Raw genomic sequence first — 23,960 nt, 5'->3', positions numbered from 1 at the left:
TTGACATCGGGTAGAGTTTGCAGAATGTTCTTCTTTGAATTTTCACTGACTATGATGGGTATTATCTCTTCTGCCCTCTTCCAAGGGGGCCATTAGCATATTTGCACTTCTGACCCTGTGGCTGGGATCTTCTTATCTTCTCAGAGTGGTGAGAGAATAAATGAGGGAAGAATGTTAGTTTTGAAGTAAAACTTGTCAAAAACTAAGACTCCACACTCAGGAGTCTTCAGAAGGTATAAAATGATACTAGAATGACTTTTCCCAGCTTTTTCCTTTAAGGAAGAAAACAGGTCAAGTGCACTAAAATATTTGTTTTCAGAATTAAGTTTATTCTTTCCTGCCATAAGTAGAAGTCAAGCATGAAATAGCCTATCTTAGTTGAATAATAAATCTGTTTATCAATGTATAGAAGTCTTCTCTCTCCTGGAGACATCAGCCAGTGATTTTAAACTGGATGGATCTGGCCAATTGCAACTGGAAACGGACATGTTCTTTTGGGATTGAAGCAGATATAGAACAGCAACGGGTTATTTATAAACAGTTCTTGTAAAATATTCAGTAAACTCATGCAATATTCAGTTCCTTTTGTGAGTTATGCTACCAAGATGAAGAGAACAATAGGCAAGTTTTGGAAGAATTTTTTATTTCCAAGTGCTTACCATTGCTTGTTTCTATTTGTATTTCTCTAGCCCTTTTTTATTGTATAGTATAACATATATTTAAAAAGCAATAGTTTTCAAAACACTCTTCAACAAGCAGTTACAAGACTGATCCCAGGGTTTGTCATGGGCTACTATACAATCCTCACAGATTTTTCCTTCTAGCTGCTCCAGAACAGAATAGAAGGCTTAAATATATTTTTTTATCATTACAATTGACTTTTTCCTTTCTTTTTTGTGAAAAATAACAAATATACAAAAAACAATAAATTTTAAAGCACAGCACCACAATTAGTTGTAGAACATATTTCGAAGTTTGAACATGGGTTACAATTCCATAATTTTAGGTTTTTACTTCTAGCTGCTCTAAGATACTGGTGACTAAAAGAGATATCAATTTAATGATTCAGCATTCATATTCATTTGTGAAATCTTATCTTCAGTGTATAACTCCACCACACCATCACCTTTGGTCTATCCATCCTCTCTTTAGGGGTGTTTGGACTATGGCCATATTGGAATTTTCATATTGGAAGGGTCTGACACTAATATGGGGTAAGGAGATGAAACTGTCTGATGTTCTGGAGAGGCAGGGCCCTCTAGGTTTCAGGACTTAGATGGACCAGGGACCCATCTGGATGTTGTAAGTTTCTGTAAAGTTACTCAACATCATGGAGCTCTTGTGGAATCTTATATATTGCTCTCAGTGTTCTTCAGAATTGGCTTGAATGGTCAGGGTTTGGGTTTGGCAGGTTATGATGGTTAACATGGTCCAACTGAAGCTTGCATAAGAGAAGCCTCCAGAATAGCCTCTTGACTCGATTTGAACTCTCTCTGCAACTGATATTTTATTAGTTTCAACTTCTTTTACCCCTTTTGGCCAGGATGGAATTGTTGATCCCATGGTGCCAGATTCATCCCTGGGAGTAATCTCCCACATTGCCAGGGAGACTTTCACCCTTGGATGTCATGTCCCATGTAGTGGGGAGGGCAATGATTTCACTTGCAGAATTGGGTTTAGAGGCAGTGAAGCCACATCTGAGCAACAAAAGAGGTCCTCTAGAAGTAACTCTTAGGCATGCCTATAGATAGTCTTAGCTTTTCCACTATGTACATAAGCTTCACATGAGTAAGCTTCAGCATTGAGGGTATGGCCTATTGCTTTGGGTTTCCCTAAAGTTTGACACTGTATCAAGGGATTTCCTGATGGTACGGTTTAATAGTTTCATATTTCCCCCCCATCCTTCAAGGGACTTTGTCAATACTTTTTGTTTATCTGCTTAACTCTAGGATATGTCCAGGCATTACAATAATCTATACAGGATTAAAGGACTGCTTTCTTATTCTGAGCTCCCTCTGTTTCAGTTGTTCAAATGAGCTATACAAATAAGTTGAGTTAGATTATGCACGACAAAAAATTTCAGTTTCAGACAAAATAAACCTTTCTTCCTCTGGTATCAAAGAGTATGTGTGGTTCTAAAATATGTAGACTGTCTTCCTTACCCCTGTGTTCTGAATTACTTTAACACCAACCTGATCAGCTTCATTGTTATCTCTAAATATCAGGTTGTATGTATGTATGTATGTATGTATGTATGTATGTATGTATGTATGTATCTATCTATCTATCTATCTATCTATCTATCTATCTATCTATCTATCTATCTATCTATCTATCTATCTATCTATCTATCTATCTATGTATCTATCTATGTATCTATCTATCTATCTCAAATTCCAGAAATAATAATCACAAGCTCAGACTTGATGTGTCTGCTCTAAAAGCTTACAATCTAGACCTCTGTTTTCTGATAAGCATTTTCAGAAGTTGACCATACCATTGTTGTTCTTTTGTTTCTGGCTTCTTTTGCCTCAACAAATGTCCCACATGTTTACTCACATCGTTGGATGCCTCACAACTTTGTTCCTTTTTGTAGTCGCACAACCTTCATTCATAAGTGTACACCATCATTGGCTAACGTACTTCTCAGTTGGTGAATCTGTTAGCCACCTACATTTATCAGGCATCATGTATAGTGCCCAACATCTACAGTCCATCAACATTCTCAATATTAGATAATTTCATTGTTCCCTAGAGAAAGAAAACCAATAAACACATCCTCACCAAATAGGAAATCCAAATCTCTTAATTCTTGTCCATCCCCCTATTATTTACTACTGCTGTTGCTGTGGTAGTGCTGATGTTTTGTTTTTGAACATAACCCATAGCATGCAATAGCAATTTTCCCCCTGAACCCTGGACTTAAATATTCTTTGTACATAAATCACATCTTCAAAATAATGCTTTCAAGAACTAATTCATATTTCTAGGGTTAATTATTGTGACATATAGGTCTATACAACCTCTTTCAATCTTGTTTATCTTCATTATGGTAATATTACTAATTGACATTCTAGAGAACAACCTTCACTTCTATCTATTCCCTTACATTGGAGTTCAACCTCATTAGCTAATGGTTCACCCATCTCTGGTTTCTATGTATCTTTAGGTCCCCTATATTCCATATTATAAGCCTCTGATTATACCTTTATGCTAGTCATAAAAGTGGAATCCTACAGTAGCTATCCTTTTGTGTCCACTAATTCCACTCAGCATTATGTCTTCAAGGCTCTTTCATCTTGTCATGTGCTTCAGGATGTCATTTTGTCTTTACTATTGTAAAGAAAATCTTTAATTTCCTGTTCATGTTGTTCATTTAGAAACACTGCTAAGGATTGTGTGTTGACCTCGTACCACACCACTTTATTGAACTTATTTATGAGTTCTAGTCACTCTGTTGATGTTTTTTCTTTTTGAAAATTTTCTATAAGATCATGTAATCTGCAAATGGAAACAGTTTTCCTTCTTCCTTTCCCATTTGTATACCTTTTATTTCTTTATCTTACCTAATTTCTTCAGCTAAAACTTCCAATATAATGCTAAATAGTAATGGTGAATGTTGGCATTCTTGTCCTGTTCCTGATGTTAGAGAGAAAACTCTCGACTCTCAAAGTACTCACTTAAGTATGATACTAGCAGTGGGGTTTTTCATATATTCTATTTATCATGTTGAGGACATTTCCTTCCATTCCTATTTTTCAGATTCTGTTTGAATGGATGCTTCATTTCTTAAATGCCTTTTCTGCATCAATTGAAGGGATCATGTTTTATGTTTTTCAACTTCACTATTTTGATATGTTGTGTTACATTGGTTTATTTTTGTATGTTTAACCACCGTTTTGTGACTTGGATGAGTCTGAATGGATCATGTTGTTTAATTCTTCAAATATGCTGTTGAATTCTGTCTTGCATTTCCTTTTTGATTGTTTTCTCTGTACTCATGAAGGCATGGTTTGTAATTATCTTTTCTTTCTTATTTCTTTCATTTGCTTTGATATTATGGTGATTTTGGCATCATAGAGTGAATTCATAGGAATTCCATCTTCTTCAATTTTTTGGAAATCTTTGAGTAGAAGTGGTGTTAATTCTTTTTGGAATATTTAGCAAAACTCACCCATGAATCTATCTGGTATAGGATTTCCCTTGTTGAGAGATTTTGGATCACTTATTCAAACTGTTTAGTTATTGTTGGCTTGCTGAAATATTCTTTTTCTTTTTGAATCTGTGTTGATAGTTCATTTACTCCTAGAAATTTGAATTCATCTGAGTTATATAATTTGTTGACATACAATTGTGTATAGCATCATTTTCAAATTATTTTTTCCCACGGGGTCAGTAATAATGCCCTTTCTTTCAATTCTAATTTCAGCAATTTTCCACTTCTCTTTTCTTTGTTAATCATACCAAAGTTCATCAATTGTATTCATCTTTTCCAAGAACCATATTTCAGTTTCATTCATTTCTTCTATTGTTTTTCTTTGATAATTTCATTTGTATTCATTTAAATATCTGTGATTTTCCCCATTCTACTAATTTTTGGTTTAGTTTGCTCTTTCTTTTTAGTTTCTCAAGGTATAAGATTAGGTGTTTTATTTTAGATCTTCTTTCTTTCTTTCCTTTTTCCTTCCTTTCCTTCTTTTCATTTTTTTCTTCCTGTTTATTTGTATTAGAGAAATTATAGGTTTACAGGTAAATCGTGCAGAAAATACCATTCTCCAAATACCTTTGGATTAATGGGGTAGCTTTGTTAAAATTGTTGCAATTATTATAATTATCCTATTAACTATAGTCCATATTTAAAATTAGGAGTCACTGTTTGAATTGTACATTTTTATGGCTTATTTAAATTTTTGTTCTATTAACCTATATCATCTAAAATAACCCTTTTCAACCATATTCAGTTATGCAACTCAGTGGTGTTAAATACGTTCACAATGTGCTGCCATCAGCATCCTTGACTACCAAAGCTTTCATCCTAGCATAAAGTTTACCTATTTTATTGATCTTTCCATTTGATTGATTTCAATTTTGTGAAGTCCTGTTTATCTGTATTTTATTTTCTTGCTCATGCTTTTGGTGTAAATTTTAACGTATTTCCTAACACATCTTGGAAGATATTTTCCTTTCTTTTCTTACAGGATTTTTATATTTTTTAATTCTTAAATGGAGGTTTTTAATACATTATTCATTTTGAGTTATTTTTTGTATTTGGTACAATGTAAAGGACTACTTTCATTCTTTTGCATATGGATACCCAGTCTTCTCAGCATCATTTGTTGAAGGGATTATTATTTCCCAATTAGTGGACTTGGTGCCTTTGTCAATGTCAATTGGCTAAAGCTGTGTGGATCTATTTCTGAGTTATCAATCAAATTCTATTGGTCTATATACATGTTCTTCTTCTAGTTCCAACTGCTTTGATAATTGTAGTTTTGTTATAAGTTTTTAAACTGGAAAGTGTGATTATTCCAACTTTTTCCCTTATTATGATAGTTTCTGCTTTTGGGGCCATTGGCCTTTCTATGTAAATTTGATGTTTGTCTTTTTTATTTTTCAAAGATGGCTATTGGAATTTTGATTGGGATTGTATTCGGTCTGTAAATACATTTGGGTAGAATTGATATCGTTTGTTTTTCCTTGATGGCAAGAAAGCATTTCCATGAATTTGCTTAACAACTGGAATTCATTTCCTCACAGTTTCAGAAACTAGAGTTTTGCTTCCTCCCAGGGTCAATATGTCCTGACTGGCTGGACATCCTTCTGTTCACGGCATTTCTTAGGAAGGCTTCTGACCATGTCTTACCCTTTCTCCTATAGATTCCACGGACTTAATTTCTTATTTCTTCCCATGGCTTCTTCCTCCATAAACTTTTCTTCTGCTTATAAATGGCTTTTCTAATTTATTCTGTTAAACGTAAAATCTTAGCTGAAGTAAGATCTTATAGAAGTCTTTTTTAAAATGGGTCCTCTCCCACAGGAATACAGATGGAGGCCAAGATCATGTCTAAATTGAGGTGCAAAATTCAATCCACTACAGACATCTTAAAAATATATAGTCTGTTATTATATTTTTAGACTAGTTAAAGGTTAATTGATTTTATTGATGTTTTTAAAGAAACAACTTTTAGCTTCAATGATTTTTATTTGCTGAATAATGAGACCTACCAAGCACAAAGCTGGTGATGGGAAGAAGTAGGCGTGCCTGGAGTTATCACTGGAGAGGGTGGCAGGAGGCAATAACATCCAGAGGATTCCGTGAGAGAGGGGCAGCTGCACCAGCATTAGCAGTGCCAGCATCAATGCCTATGGAAGCAGCAGCAACCACATCCCACTGTCATGCCCTGGCTTTAACTGAGGCTTTGTTCCTGCCTTTGTTGTCCTCTGTCTCTGCACCTTCTGAAGACTCTCTGAGTTGTTCTTTATGACTCAGCAACCCAATTTCCACTTCTACTAGCTTGCTATCTATTTCTGACTAATGTATTTCCTGTTTACTATTGAAGAGTAAGCAGATTATCAATGTAAGTAACATGTATAAAGAAAGGGGCCATTGAAAGATCTCAGATGGTCATTAAGAGTTTTATACAGTCTGAGATACCTCATCATGGAGTGGGCTGGAAATACTCCCAAATGGTGGAGGAATGATAACTTTGCTTCATCATAATCTTTCCATTCTTTTCTGGTAGCCTCACCATTTCATCATTAGGTATATGGTAATGTTCTTATGCAGTTCTGGAGATCTTTGCTCAGGGATTGAGATAGGGTAAGAATTGGCTTTCCCTATGAGGAGTAGATGAAACTGAATTATTCTTTTGTGTAATTTTGAGTATGTTCCATCTTTTTTCTCTAGACTGTTTCCAACTGTAGATATGATTGTAGTATAGAACCTTGATGTAGTACATCTTGGCAGTTCTATGTTCCAAACACCATGGGCTGTTTGTTTTCTTTTCAAAGCTCACATTATTGAAATCTTTCCTTGACTGAGAAAATTCTCACACTAAATATCTCTGTTTCAAAATCTCTTGATGTTCTCAATAACTGTTCAATTGTGGAGTATTGGGAAATTAATTAGCTCTTCAGAGGAATTCCAGAAGAGGAGTTGCTTCAGTCCTTCTTTTCCTAATGACTATCTAGGGATGAATTTATAAAAAAAAACTTTGTCATATTATGTGCCAAATAAATACAGAAATTGAAAATTAATGAACACATTGGAATAGTGTTAGACCTCCTTAGAGGTCATGGAGTTATTATAGGAAATCTTGGACCATTTCAGCTTTTTTACACAATGCACCCCATACACAGCAGTTTCCCTGGATGATGTACAAAGGTGATATAAAAACCAAAACATGGAAGAGCCTTTAACACATCATGTTGAGAGAAAAATATAGGCACAAAAGGACAGATATTATATTATTTCTCTATTATTGAATACTTAGAATAAGCAAATTTATAGAGACATAAAGAAGAATAGTGATTTTTCAGAGTGAGGGGGTGGTAACTATGGAGTTATTTCAAAATGAGTAAACAGTTTCAATTTGGGAAGACGCATGGAAAGCAATGTGATATCTGTGGCCACTTAACTTAGAGTCTCATATGCACAGACAACAGAGACTTCAATAGTAAAAAATACAATTTTATTAAAAGCAAAACAAAACAGAAAGAAGTGATATAACTACTGGACAGGGCAGCACCAACACCCAAAGAATGCAGCTAGGGAATCCCAGAGACAGCATTCAGGGTCTGACTGGGAAATTCCTCTTGGAGGCAAGAGAAATTCCAAAGTCTAGCTGTTTATGTGCTGTTTATATAGTATAACTTTAGCTATGGTCCAATTGATTTATATGACCAAGCTCAAGTGTTTCTCATGAGCCGAGCTAAGTCTCAAGAGAAACATCCTAGAACAAAAATATGTTCATGAAGGTGCATTCCCAACTCAGAGAATAGCCAGTCCTTCCAGTCAGATCTGTACGTTTCACTGTCACAAAAAATTGTCACTAGATGTTTACTTGTGATATGGGCAATTGCACATGTTTGAGCTAGGCTGGTTTCTGTGGTGAGAACAAAGTGTCAAGGTGTTCCTCTAGGGTATTTACTGACTTTATGTTTTCATTTCTGGATGGTAGTAAGTCTTAAAGTGAGGCAAACTCTTAAAGATCATGATAAGTTGTTTACTAAAATGTGGACATGGAAAATTCTTATATCATTACCCAGTAAATTGTCCTGGTATCTGATATGTCCATATGTCATGGGAACTTTGGAGGTTGTGGTTACACAAATATTTCATATCTTGACATGCATGCAGCAATTACTTATTAATATTAGAACCAACACAATAATGATAATCAATATTGGATGAAAGATTCCCTGCCACTATTGATGTGCAGTTGAAGACTGAAATAAAAAATCAAACCAATGATGATCAGTATCAGTTGCTATAACATGAGATGCATCTATTAATTTTCCTGCTACTATCTGGGTTAGCATTCTATGCTTATTAAGGCATTTTACATAAGTTTGCGAAAGGTCATGTAAAAGAGAAGAGCTATCTATAATATCTAATAATGATTGTAAAGAACTACAAGTAACAGGTAGTGGCAAAGATTTGGGGGTCCAACAGTTGAATAGGCTTATCAGATGGTCAGGGGACAAATAAAAAACCTCACCCAGCCAGTTAAACATTTCTAGATGCTGCATGTATCCAGAGAATGGAGGAGCAATATTCATTTTAGCTAGCTCAGTCCGATTTCCATTCACTGTACAATCATGCTTTGTTTCAATTTCATAGTGGACTGAAAAATTACTTTGTGGAAATAAAGTGAAAGTACATAGATGAGAAAAATGTTGTAACATGCAATATTCCATTTCTTTAGTTGATCCAGCACAGTTTAGCCCTAAGTCAGCTTGTGCACAATCACCTAAGGTAGTAAGTGATATTATACTGATCAATGTAGGTATGGAATATTTAGGACAAAGCAAAGTACATATGTAATACAAATGATAATACATGAAATTGGCAAAGGGTATGAAGTGTTTAGGGTGAAGGTACTGCACAATCCCTGTACAGTAAGTATCAGTGCAAACTAACAAGATCTATTAATTGCAGCCACGATGAACAGTTTATGTATTTAGTGAACATAGACCTCCACATTTCATAAGAATTAGTAGTTAACAATCACTGAGCATTTTCCTTTTGTATTAGAGCATATAAATTCTGCAAAGAACAGAAGTCCAATTGAATGATACAATATTACTATCAATGCCCCAAGTGGCCATAACAGATTTGTTAAATAACTTTACAAATTGTGTATCAAATTTTAGCTCATTTTGATGTGGTAACCATCATACATTTATGGATAAAGCTTGGGAGATATCTTGACCAGTTTGGCATAACCAATTAGTCAAGCTTCTTAGATCTACAGAGTTGAGTACCCCCATTCCTGTTCCCACTCCTATAATAGTATCATGCCACCCCCTTTTAATCCAGTTGCATTGTTGCATTTTGGGAAAGGTGATATTACATTTAGTTATATTCTTACTTGTTGCATTGGATGTATTTGTACAGGATGTAGGAAACCATTCTATATTATGCAAATATGTTTTCTGTCCTGGAAATATAATCTTGACATATTCAGCCCACTATATTTGACTAATAATGGGAGTGGAATTGGTACAAAATAAAATCATAGAGGTGTTAAATATAGTGGTATAAGAGGAATTTGGGTTAAGTTATATCCGGTGTTATTGATACAGCAGGGTATTAATGATCCTACTTGGGGCCATTGGGAGTGGAAGAGGGATTAACATGGTAGTATTAGGAAGACAACAAATTATATATACTTGTGCCTGCATAGTGATGTTGAAAAGAAAATTTCCCTGCAAGAAATGTCTTCTGTATATTCTATCACCTTTCTGATAATGAATTCCAATCCCATTCCTGGTGATATTAAAGACATTGTAAGATTGATGAGTCACACAGATCAAATTGCCCTGTAATTTTAGTTCACTGAAGTTGAATTGATGCCATGGTTTGGTGAAGTTGCTTCATCCAGACCTGATTTTCAATAAGTCAGTTGCATTTAATCTTACTCCTAGAGTACAGGCAATCATCAGACAGCCACTCTAGAGGAGAAGTCATCCTGTAAAACACTTTATTCATGGAGAAACAATTGATTAGGTAGAATTTCAACTTCATCTCTTCCTGAGTAAACCATGACCACAGTATTTTTGTTCCTTCCACAATGACCTCTACTGATTTTAATCTATCCTGTGGATGTTTCCTTACCCATACTCTAAAACCAGTTTTCATATTAGTAGAGCCAAAGCCACCACTCTGAGTGGTTGCATTAGGGGGTTGGGATAATTGCTCCCATTCACCTTTCTTGTAGGGTATAGCAACCAATTGGGCTATTGTATCATTATCCAGTATATGTACTGTTTTTTGGAAACATTATTCAGCAATACCTTTATTTCTCCCACATAATCAGAATCTATGACTCCAGTCATGACTTGTAGGCCTTTTAATGCCAAGCTAGGTTGGGGCAAAATGTGTCCAAAATACCTTTTTTGGAATTTCAACTCCAATTCCTGTACATATACACTCTGTTTTATTTGGATCAACCCATGCTTCTTTTGGAGTGTATACGTCATTACCAGCTGATCCTATAATTCTGGGATATGGAGCTTGGGCCTCAGGGATTAAAGCCCAACACTCAGGGTGGTTACTTTGCATTGATATCTTATTTGTAAATTTAGAGTCATCATTCATGCCAATGGGGTGGAATCTCCTAAAGGTCTATTATTTAATTGTTGCAATTCAGTAAATACATTTGCTTACCTATTAGCATAATAATTTTGTCCCAATTTATGTAATTTTTCTTTTAGTAAGGCAATCATTCATTCAAGGAGTCCAGTAGCCTGTGGATAATAAGAGATATGATATATCTATTCTAAATCATTATTATTATTATTACTATTATTATTATTATTATTATTATTATTGTTTTGCATGGGCAGGCACTGGGAATCAAACCTGGGTCTCTGGCATGGCAGGCAAGAATTCTACCACTGATGCCAAATAGCTAAAAGTATCCTAAGGGGAAAAAAATGAAGTTGGAGGTCTCACACTAGCTGACTTTAAGGCATATTATGAAGCTACAGTGATCAACACAGCATGGTACTGGCATAAACATAGATATATTGACCGATGGAATTGAATAGAGTGTTCAGATATAGACCTTCACATCTATGGACAATTGATCTTTGGTAAGGCAGTCAAGCCAACTCACCTGGGACAGAACAGTCTCTTTAATAAATGGTGCCTAGAGAACTGGATATCCGTATGCAAAAGAATGAAAGAGGACCCATATCTCACACCTTATACAAAAGTTAACTCAAAATGGATCAAAGACCTAAACATTAGATCTAAGGCCATTAAACTGTTAGAAGAAAATGTAGGGAAATATCTTATAAACATTATACTTGGAGATGGTTTTCTAGACTTTACACCCAAAGCAAGACCATTGAAGAAAGGAAGAAAGAAATGGGAATTCCTCAAAATTAAACACTTTTGCACATCAAATAACTTCATCAAGAAAGTAAAAAGACAGCCTACACAATGGGAGACTATTTTGAAATGACATATCAGATAAAGGTCTAGTATCCAGAATTTATAAAGACAGTGTTCAACTCAACAACAAAAAGACAGCCAACCCAATTAAAAAATGGGCAAAAGACTTGAACAGACACTTCTCAAAAGAGGGAATACAAATGGCCAAAAGACACATGAAGAGATGCTCAGCTTCCCTGGCTATTAGGGAAATGCAAATGAAAACCACAATGAGATATTTCACACCTGTCAGAATGGCCATTATCAATGAAACAGAAAATGACAAGTGCTGGAGAGGATATGGAGAAAGAGTCACACTTATCCACTGTTGTTGGGAATGTCAAATGGCACAACCACTATGGAAGGCAGTTTGGTGGTTCCTCAAAAAGCTAAATATAGAATTGCCATATGACTGGCAATACCATTGCTAGGTATCTTAGAGGACATAAGGGTAAGGACACAAATGGACATTTGCACATCAATGTTTATAACTTCATTATTTGCAATTGGAAATAGATGGAATCAGCCAAAATGTCCATCAACAGATGAGTGGCTAAACAAACTCTGGTATATACATACAATGGAATATTATGCAGCTGTAAGGAAGAATAAAATTATGAAGTACATAACAACATGGTTGGACTTTAAATACATTATGCTGAGTGAGATTAGCCAGAACGAAAAGGGCAAGTACTATATGGTCTTACTGATATGAACTGACATTAGTGAATAAACTTGGAGAATTTCGTTAGTACCAGAGACCATCAGGAGATAGAAAGAGGGAAAGGTATTGGGTAATTGGAGCTGAAGGGATACAGATTGTGCAACAGGACTGAATGTAAAAACTCAGAAATGGACAGCACAATACTACCTAACTGTAATACAATTATCTTAAAACACTGAATGAAGCTGAATGAAAGAATGATAGAGGGAGGAGGGCTGGGGCACAAATGAAATCAGAAAGAAAGATAATAAAGATTGAGATGGTATAATCTAGGAATGCCTAGAGTGTATAATGATAGTGACTAAATGTAAAAAGTTTAAAAATGTTTTTTTTTTTGCATGAGGAAGAACAAAGAAATGTCATTGCTACAGGGTGCTGAAAATAGATGGTAATTAATATTTTAAAATTTCAGCTTATATGTGAGACTAAAGCAAAAAATGTTTATTTGGTACAAAATTTATATTTTGTCTAGTGCATTTCCTAATATAACTTATGTAGACAGCTTAATTCAAAACTGTAAGTACATGGAACCTTGAGTAGGACATGAGATTTTGTTGGTTTGTCCAGATTGATGCCCTGATAAATCCCAGAGTGATTTGATCAGTGAGTAAAAGAAAATATTTGTAAAGTCCCCTTCAGGGAATGGTGAGAATGGGGGAAAATTCAACTTCCCCAAGTCGAATTCTTGATATTCTCACAAGCAGTGTGGACAACCAAAGCTATAGGCTGAGCCCCCAATCTTGGGGTTTGTTCATATGAAATTTAATCGCACAAAGGATAGGTCAAGCCTACTTAAAATTAGGCATAAGAGTCACCCTCAAGAGAACCTCTTTTGTTGCTCAGATGTGGCCCCTCTCTCCAGCCAACACAAGTAAACTCACTACCCTCCCCCTATGTACATGGGACATGACACCCAGGGTTGTGGAACTTCCTGGCAACATGGGACAGAAATCCTAAGATGAGCTGAGGCTCAGCATCAAGGGATTGAGAGAAACCCTAGAATGAGCTGAGACTCAGCAGCAAGGGATTGAGAAAACCTTCTGGACCAAAAGGGGGAAGAGTGAAATGAGACAAAGTGTCAATAGCTGAGAGATTCCAGAGTTGAAAGGTTATCCTGGAGATTATTCTCACGCATTAAGTAGATATCACCTTGTTATCCAAGATGTAATGGAGAGGCTGGAGGGAGCTGCCTGAAAATGTAGAGTTGTGTTCCAGTAGCCATGTTTCTTGAAGATGATTGTATAATGATATAGCTTTCACAATGTGACTGTGTGATTGTGAAAACCTTGTGTCTGATGCTCATTTTATCTACCTTGTCAACAGATGAGTAGAACATATGGAATAAAAATAATAGGGGAAACAAATGTTAAAATAAATTTATTTGAAATCCTAGTGATCAATAAAAGGGGGGGATAAGGGGTATGGTATGTATAAATTTTTTTCTGTTTTCATTTGATTTCTTTTTCTGAATAGATGCAAATGTTCCAAGAAATGATCGTGATGATAAATATGCAACTATGTGATGATATTGTGAATTACTGATAATATATGTAGAACGGAATGGTCAAAATAGGAATGTTTGCATTTATTTAGTGTTTTTTTGTATTCAAAAAAAATAAATTATAAAAAAAAGAATTCTGCCACTGAGCCACCATTGCCCAACCCTATTCTATATTATTTTGATGGCAGTAGTTATCTATCTCCCTTCCTTTAAATGAGATCCTTTGACACTTTGGATTTGTGTGTGAATCCTGCAATATAAGGTAATGATGTCTGAATTCTACATGAATTTTTCTGAGTGGCACATTGATATGCACAGGTGAGAAGCAATCCTGAGTAGGTAACTACCCAGGTAAAAATATATTGACATCCTCTATTGCAACAGAAAGTTTCAGTATAATCTATGTGCCAAATTTGTGTGGGGAGAGTTCCCCTTGCTAATTCTCCAGTTAGCAAGGAGACTCCAGGTTTAATCAATGTTATGCTTTCTACTACAACGTTACTAACAATACCTAGAATACATCATTTGGTAGAATCTCAATAACATTATTGTTAACATATTATCACAGGAAGAAAGTTTGCAGTTCTCTATTAGCTCCCAGTTGTATGTATAGCTACAAGTCAAGTGTAGTGTTGTCCAAACATATTTTCAAATGAATATGTATGACCCAGAACATTAGAAGAGAGTTGTAATATACTTAATATTTTTGTAGATTTTGTAATTATATACTTATTTCTGCCCAATTATTACAAAAGAATATAATGACAAAAGTAATTCTTTGATATCAAAATTGAGAGTCTACTACTTGTAAAAAATGACATAGCAAGAACTCCTTTTATATTTTTTCAGGTAGAACAGAAAAATTGAGCTACTAAAAAATGTTCATAAGCTTGATTTCTGGTGAAATGGTTTACTTTTTTACAGTTATTTTCGATATGTAATGGTAAATCAAGTGGAACCAGAAAAATAATCTATTTAACCTAATAAATGATAAATTCAATAAATGAAAAGAAAATGAATCTTCTATAATCCTCAAATGGTATGCAGGAGCATTACAAGATATTCATGATGTAAATTTATCCTTAATTATAAAAACCATCAACTTCACTTTGCTGTACAATTAGTGCTGATTTAATTATTCATAAGGTAAGTCCATCAAATATGTTTTTTTTGGCCATCAAAAGATGTCCATATGATAGTATACATATAATGATCCCAGTTTCCTTAGGTTAAGTGTTACCAGTGAAAAAATGAAAGTTAAGAGTAATTCTTCAAAAATAATTTACTGAGCATTTAACATATGACACATTACTGGAGTGAGCACAGTAATGAGAAAATTTTTATAAAAAAAAAAGCTGTTTTCATAGAATTTACATACTAATGGGAAAGATAGAAAAGAAAATAGGCAAGTAATTAAATAAATAGCTTATGTTTGGGGTTTCTTTGACTGCTTAAGCAAATACCCTGCAATAGGTTGGCTTAAACTATAGGTCTCAAGGTTTTGAGAGCAGGAAAAAGTCCAAATCAAGGTGTTATCAAGGCAATACTCTTCTCAGTCTGCCTTTCTGGGGCTGGCTATCGGTCATCCTTGTTCCTGAGCTCTCTGTCACATGGCAATGCACATAGCAACCTCTCCTCCTCTCTCCCTTCTCCCCAGGGTTCAGTTGATGGTCAGCTTCTGGCCTTCTGGCTATTCCCTCCTGTGGTTTTCTCTCTTTGTGTGTGACTTTCATTCTGCTTATAAAGGACTCCAGTAATTGGCTCAAGATCCATCCTGTTTGAATTGGGCCATACCTTCAGTGAAGCAACTTCATCAAAACATCCTACTTACAATGGGTTCACATGCTCAGGAATAGATTTAAGTTTAAGAACATGTTTTTTTCTTCAGCATATACAACTCCAAACCAATGCAACTACTTAGATAAAATAATCTCAGGTAATATTAAGAAGTTTTGGGAAAAATAAATAACACAATGCAATGACTGTGCCTGTCGATGGGTAGAGTAAGGGGGAAATAGCACAGAGAGATCAGAGGCAGTTCCATGGGAAAAGGATCTCCAAAGTAGGAACGTACTGGAAAAGGCAGCTATGCTGAAGGCAGGGGAGAGAAATTTCTAGATAGCTGAAAATTACGTAGAGCACTAGAGCTTAAAAATAAATAATTAGAGACAAAGCACAAAAGGAGGAGGTTCGTGTATTCCTTTTCATCAAGGCATATTTGATTAAATATCCTATCCTAGTTTTGAAAGATGTTTCTTATTGTAGAATAATACAGTGAATTGAAGCATGTGGTAATACTCATCATAGTTTACTGATAATTATAGGATTTTTGGTAGAAATTAAGATATTTTTAGGCATAATCAGAGAGGAATGAAACATAAAAATCACTATGTCTGCTGATTGAGGGATATTAGATTGAAGGACCATAAGTGATTTATATGCCCCTTCCAATCAGCAACAGACAATGGTGAAAATGGTAATATTTTCCCATCTGCACATTCTCCTCTCAACACATATAAGATCCTCATTATTTGCAAATTCAGTAACTCTCTAACATTTATTTGTTAATGCCAAAATCAATACTTACAACAGTTTTCTGAGTATTTGCAGCCATATGCAGAGCAGCAAAAACATTTTTTTGGCTCAAAATCAACATGCACATTCTCAGCTAAGATTAAACAGGTTGCTCTATCTTCTTTCAACTCTCAAACTGTAAATAGCTGTCCTTTTCACAGTATATTTAGTGCCTTTAATTGCTTTTTTTTTTATTTCTGTGCTTTTAATTGGTGATTTTCCTGTTTAAAATAGCCCCACAAGTGAAGTGCTGAAGTGCTGTATACTGTTACCAAGTGCCAAATAGCTGTAATATGCTGTTATGGTTAATTTCATGTGTCAACTTGGTCAGGTAATGGTGTTCAGTTATTTGGTAAAGGAAACATTAGTCTGTTGTTACTATGAGGGCATTTCATTGAATGAAATCATTAGTCAGTTGATTGCAATTATCACTGATTACATCTACAATCAATGAAATGACTTTCAGCAATGAAAGAATTCTCATCCAATCGGTTGGTGACTTTAAATGAAGAACTGATGATTTCAGCAAATCAGAAGGAAGAATTTCTATCTCTATTTCAGTCAGCCAACTTCTTTGGGGGAATTCATCATCACTTTCATCAGAGTTCCCAACTGTGGCTTCTTCTGTGGGATTACATCACCATCAAATTCCCAACCTGTGGCCTACCTTATGGAATTAGGACTGGCCAATGCCCACTATCATGTTACAGCTGCATCAACTCCCTTAACATGTACTTTCACTTTAATAAATCTTGCTGTTTGCCCTTCCCTATATTTTTGCATCCTTGAATTCCTTCTGATCAGCAAAACTCTAAACCTGAAAAGGGGCTCTGCACTGGTGCTGGCAGAGCCCCTGTAACATCTTTTTAGCAAGCCAGCCAAGAGACACTTCTGGACTATTAAATCATGACTAGTAACCAGGAAGCTTAGCAGTGTGCTTTCACTTTTTCTTCTCACATGGCTTGTTGCTATCCTCTCCTATGTCCTTGGGTAACTCTCTTTTTCTTTCTCTCTCTCTCCTTGGCTCTTTGAGACTGTCCCACTCACTAGCTTGTTTGTCTCTAAGAATCTGGGAACTCTGGTCTGGGGGAGTGAAAGCCAAATCAAGGCCCCCATTTTCTCTTTCTCTCCCTCTCTCTCTCCATCTTCAGTTCTCTGAGAAATAAATCTGTCTGCTTATTCTTAGTGCTGTGCCCTTGAATTCTTTCTCATGGCATGAGCAAGAACCTGGAAACTAAAATCCAGATACAATGTGAGCCAATTCCTATAATACATCTTTTAATAGTTACATATATTAACTGCTGGTTCTGTTTCTGTGGAGAACCCTGACTGATTCAGATTTGGTACTAAGAGTGGTTTTTGAGAAACAGAACCTTAAGGAAAGGTTTCTGAGTTAGTTCTGGGTTTTTGGGAATTGGCACATTAATTTGATTAGCTTAAAATGCACTAATGTCTCTATTTTCAATGATTAAAAAGGCACTCATGATCCATGGCATGAATTGGCAATAGAAATATGCAACATATCACCATTGGATGCTGTTCTTCAAATGCATATAAAAGGCAAGATTCTGGGTAATAGTGTATTTAATACCTTAACAGAGTATTATAGAGTTAAAACATATAATGATGTTGGCTGGTTTCTCTTTAATATGTTAACATAAAGAATGCATTCATGGCTTTAAATTCCTTCTTTTAAATTCTTCAAGTGTCACATGAAGGATATGAAAGTTTTTAGGTCCCCAATTTGTGCCTTCTGCAGAATTAAATATCACCATTAAGATCCAAACTTGCAACCTGCACCATGGAATTTGGATTTGCCTATCCCAACGGTCATGTTTCTCTGAAGAACCCTGCCTAATGCATGCATATTACAGAAAAAATATGTGTTTGATAAGTGTTCTGGTTTGAAACTGTTGTGTACCCCAGAAAAGCAATGTTCTTTTGATCCTGATCCAATCTTGTGGGGTCAGCCATGTTCATTTAATTCTCATTCAGTATTAAAGGGTGGGGCACCTTGATTAGGTTGTTTCCATGGAGATATGTCACCACCCAATTGTGGGCTGGACATTTTGAATAGATGGAGATGTGACTCTACCCACTCCAGGTAGATCTTAATTAGTTTACTGAAGTCTTTAAGAGAACTCACAGATAGGGGAAGAACTCAGAGCCAACATAGATCCAGACACTTGGAGACACTTGGAGTGCAGACAGAGCTTCTTGGATGGCCAAATATAGAGAAAGCCTAGACACAGACATTTGGAGATGCAGAGCCCAGTAGACATCACCATGTGCCTTCCCATGAGATGCTGAGCAAGGATCCACAGTACTGAAAAGCCAGAAGCTGGAGAGAGCCAATGGAAGCTAAGAGAAGAAATCCAGTGTTTGCTCCAATAGACATCACCATGTGCCTTCGCATGAGACTCTGAGCAAGGATCCATGGTACTGAAAAACCAGAAGCTGGAGAGAGCCAAGGGAAACTAAGAGAAGAAATCCAGTGTTTGCTCCAGAGAAGCTAAGAAAGGACCAGAAGACACCGGCCACATGCCTTCCCATGTGATAGAGGAAACTGGGATGCCATTCACCCTTTTCTTTGGAGCCAAGGTGTCTTTTTCTGGATGCCTTACTTTGGACATCCTTGTGGCTTTGGAACTGTGAACTTATAACTTAGTAAATCCCCTTTATAAAAGATCCATTTCTGGTATTTTGTATTCCAGCAGTATTAGCAAACTGGAACAATAAGCTTTTTTTCTTCAGAAATGAGTTACAGTGCTATCATCAGTTCAATGTTAATGATTCAACAAAGTATATTAAGTAAGGTATCTTTACATACAAACATACATAAAACAAGATTGTGCATGTATGGGAGAGGAAACAGTATTCCCTGGCCTATAAGGTGCCATTATCAACATGGTGATATAAGATATCCCCTAAAAAAGCCTCCCCAGAGATTTAGTGAATAATAGGACATGTCACTTGCTTAGAACTCTAGAAGAAAGCAGAAACTGGAGAAGGACTCCACAAATGTTGAATGGAAGAAACAGAAATATATCAGACAGGAAAATTCCATTCCAGAGTGCTGGCAGTTCCCATTCCCCTCCCCATCACTTAGTCCCACAAGGTTTGGAAACTACACAGAGACAGCATGGCCCTGGCCCCTCCTACTGCAGACACTGTAGAACACCTGGCACATTAAGGCACAGGAACCTAAGTCTGTAGAGATTCAGGATGAAACACAAGCCCCTGAGGAGTGCTGCATACAAAAAGGCCTCCAGAGAGTGCAATAGAAATGCTTGCAGTATCCAGTTTCAGCTGACTGGACCACCAAAAGATAAAATCAACGTTTTCTAAAGTGATCTATCTTTCTGAATTGAAGAACTGGAGGCAAAAAAGCCTCACAGGATGAAAGTAAAAGTGGGGTTAAATGGAATGATTCTTTCTGCCTCTTTTCCCTTCTCTTCTCCTTCTGGACCACTCATGATGAGTGTGTTTGTATACTGGGTGCTGTTACTCAAGTCCCAGAGACATGATTCAATTTTTTTCCTATTATTTTCTCTATCTGTTGAATACAATCTCAAACAATATTCCAACAGCCTTCTTTGCAGATATAAAAAAGGCAATCATCAAATTTATTTGGAAGGATAAGGGTCCCTGAATAGTCAAAAAAATCTTGAAAAAAGAAAAAATATTGGAGGATTCACACTTCCTGACTTCAAAGCATATTACAAGCTATAGTGGTCAAAACAATATAGTACTAGAATAAGGAATATTGACCAATGGAATCTAACTGAGAGTTCAGAAATAGAACTTTACACACATAGCTGATTTATTTTTGTCAAGGCTCCCAAACCCATGCAGTTGTGAAAGAGTAGTTTCTTCAACAGGTAGTGCTGGGAAAATTAATTATCCATATGCAAAAGAATGAAAGAGGATGCCATATCTCAAACCATATATAAAAATTAACTCAAAATGGATCATTTACCTAAATACAAGAACCAAGGCTAAAAAAATCTGAGAAGAAAATGTAGGGAAACATCTTCAGGATCATGTGTTATGCAAGATCTGGTTTCTTAGATCTTATACCCAAAGCACAAACCATGAAAGACAAAAATAGATAAATTTGTCCTCTTCAAATTTGAAAACTTTTGTGCTTTGAAGGACTGCCATGAACATGAAAATGCAGCCTACCTAATGGGAGAAAATATTTGGAAACTGTATATCCAATAAGGGTTTCATACCCAGAGTATAAAGAGAAATCTTGCAACTCATTGGTAAATAGACAAACAACCCAATTTAAAAATTGAGCACTTTGGATGGATTGTTTAGTATGTGAATGAAACTTTTTTTTAATGGGCAAAAGATGAATAGATATTCCTCCAAAGAAGATATATTAGTTTGCTAAAGCTGCCGGAATGCAATATACCAGAAATGGAATGGCTTTTAAAAAGAGAATTAAGTTGCAAGTTTACAGTACTAAGGCCATAGAAATGTTCAGTCTAAGGCATCTAGGGAAAGATACCTTAACTCCAAAGAAAGGCCAATGGGTCCAGAACACCTCTGTCATTTGGGAACGTGCATGGCTGGCATCTGCTGAGAAACCATCATTTCAAACAGCTTCGCTGGGGGCATTTGCTTTCTTCATCTCCATAGGTCTCTGGCTGTGTGGGCTCTAAAGCTTTTTCCAATAATGGTTCCCTCTTATAGGACTCCAGTAAGCAACCCCACCTTGAATGGGTGGAGATGCATCTCAATGGAAACCACCTGATCAAAAGGTCACACACAACTGGATGGGTCACAGCTCTATGGAAACAACTTAATCCAAAGATCCCACCCAGAAATACTGAAACAAGGTTAAAACATATGCCTTTCCTGGGAACACAACAATTTCAAAACAGCACAGAGGATATACAAATGACTAAAAACATAATAAAAGTTGCTCAACATCACTACCTATTAGGGAAATGCAAATTAAGACCACAATGCGATATCATTTCATACTCACTAGAATAGCTACTATTAAAAACAAAAAAATAGTGGTAAAATTGAAATATTAATTTCTTGCTGATGGGAATATAAAATGTTTCAGCCACTGTGGAAGACAGCTTGGCAGTTCCTCAGGAAGCTAAGTATAGAATTACCACATGACCTGGCAATCCCACCACCAGATACATACCCAGAAAATTGAAAGCAAGGACTCAAATAGATACTTTCACATTGATGCTCATAATGGTATAATTCACATTTGCCAAAAATGGAAGCAACCCAAGTATTCATCAGCCAATGAATGGTTAAAGAGAATGTGGTTTCTGTAAGCTAATGAAGTTCTGATACATGTGACAACATGTATAAACCCTGAGAACCTTATGTTGAATGAAATAAAACAGACACAAAAGGAAAAATATTGTATGATCTCACTGATATGAATGAATTATAACAAGCAAACTCACAGAGTCAGAATCTAGAATATAGGTTACCAGGAGATAGATTGGTACAGTGAATGGTGAGAAGCTGATGCTTAATTCATACAGAACTTCTGTTTAGGTTGAATGTAAAGGTTTGGAAGTGGACAATAGTGATGGTAGCCCATTATTGTGAGCATAATTAGCAGTGCTGAACCATGTATGTGAATACCGTTGAAAGGGGAAATTTGGGGTTGTGCATGCTACTAGAACATATGTTAGAAGGTAAAGCATGGGACTGTATAGCCTAATGAACCCTGTTGTGGACAATGGACTGGGGTTAATAGTAAAAATATAAGAATGCTCTTTCAAGAATTATAACAAATGCATGACGCAAGAACAAAGTGTTAATAATAGGGTGCTACATGAGAAAAATACACCTAATATAAACTGTGGATGACAGTTAATAGTACTATTTGAATATTCTTTATCAATTGAAACAATGTAAAACATCAATGCAAAGTGTTGACAATAGAAAGCTACAGGGGAATGCTGCATTTTTCACGTGGCATTTATTCAAATCTCCAATTTCTCTAATTAAAATACGAGTAAAAGGGGCGGGCCGCGGTGGCTCAGCGGGCGGGAGTGCTTGCCTGCCGTGCCGGAGGACCCCGGTTCGATTCCCGGCCCCAGCCCATGTAAAAAACAAACAAACAAACAAAATATAATAAAACAAGAAAATGTTTAAAAATGTTTCCCTTTCTTCCTCCCTTCCTTCCTTCCATCCTTCCTTCCTTCTCTGTCTTTCCTTCCTTTCCTCCCTCTCTCTTTAAAAAAAAAAAAAAAAAAAAAAAAAATACGAGTAAAAAGTTGATATATTGATCAGTTCTAACCAGAGGCTCACAGGAACCTGACTCTGGATTTCCTCTAGGAGCAGTGGTTAAGCATTAGCTAATTCAGTATTTACAATGATTTTATCCAACACAGCTAATATGAGTAATGAAAACCAACTATCTATACTCTTTCACCTGTGGTATAATTTCTAGAACCAAAGCTGTCTTAAATTTCCTTTTGATTTCCATGAAAATGGACATGAATGGACAGTGGGCCTAAGGGACTATTAATCTCAGGGCAGCACCTTGTGCTAGCAACCATAATAGATAGCATGTGACACTTTGTCTCACTGATATTCAGATAGCAGCATCTCCCTGACAGCTTGTCATTGGAGGCTGTTCATATTAGTTGGATCTGTCTGCCTCCTTGTCACCACATGTGTCTAGCATCACAACCTATCACAGTCAACTGGAACGAGCCACTTCCTGTGACAGAACTACTTGAAAGGGCTCCAGGAGTGAACTCCAGAAAGGAATGTGTCATCCATTCTTTATTTTTTTAACCTTTAAAATAATCGTACATATTTTTACATTTATTAACTCAAATTTTTTGTTTCCTGATTCATGCATTTTTCACTATAGATCATTCTTTATTATAATTAACAGAATCCCCTTCTGGGTAACTCTTTTTAAAATTAATCCTGTTTGAAGTATACATTCAACCAAGTGATAAGAGCTTGTTTAAAATACCCAAGACATTTAAAAATCTATACAGGTTTTTCTTTTCCTTCTCAAATAAAATAACCTTGTCACTGAATAAGCCTGCTAAAAGGAACCTCCTTTTTTGTTTTTATCTAAGACTGTTGGTCTTGTTGGTCCAGTGTTTCCAGGGTTTTATTGTTTTACTGAAAAAAACTAACTTTTGCTGTATTTTTTCAAATGTAAGCCACATATTCTTCTAGGTTTGTATATAGAATTGTTTTGAATTCTTAAAAAGTTCTGTAAAATGATGCAGTCTTGTTGATTTCTTTTATTTTCTTTTGTGTTTAAATAGGGACATAATAAGCTGTATTTAAGTTGCATTTTCAGATCTTTGATTATTTTTAAAAATGTGTCTGCCATTTATTAAATTATTGATTCTGCACTCTGTTCCAGTTATTTTTGACAAACTTCAATATCTTTGGTTTAATCTGTAAACCTATAATTTCCTATTATGATCCTTTCATCTATTAGTCATTCAAAGTAAGTTTCAGCTAAGTTGCTCCAATAT

The 23,960-nt window shown here is 35.8% G+C and overlaps 1 protein-coding gene across 22 annotated transcripts in view; it reads left to right on the top strand.

The window, feature by feature from the left end:
- LOC143667177 (CUB and sushi domain-containing protein 1-like) overlaps positions 1-23,960 on the top strand; it is a 315,312-nt gene that overhangs the window by 53,192 nt on the left and 238,160 nt on the right. Inside the window, exon 12 of one of the 22 annotated variants that reach the window (XM_077141089.1) lies at positions 410-22,703. The exons of the other annotated variants lie outside the window; for them this stretch is intronic. The gene's annotated coding sequence lies outside the window, so the exon portion shown is untranslated. Of the gene's footprint in view, positions 1-409; positions 22,704-23,960 lie in introns of those variants that run through there. 22 annotated transcript variants of the gene reach the window in all.

Source organism: Tamandua tetradactyla, chromosome 23 (genome assembly GCF_023851605.1).
Source record: "Tamandua tetradactyla isolate mTamTet1 chromosome 23, mTamTet1.pri, whole genome shotgun sequence".
In the NCBI taxonomy this organism is placed as follows: Eukaryota; Metazoa; Chordata; class Mammalia; order Pilosa; family Myrmecophagidae; genus Tamandua; species Tamandua tetradactyla.
This window is presented reverse-complemented; position numbering and strand designations above follow the sequence as displayed.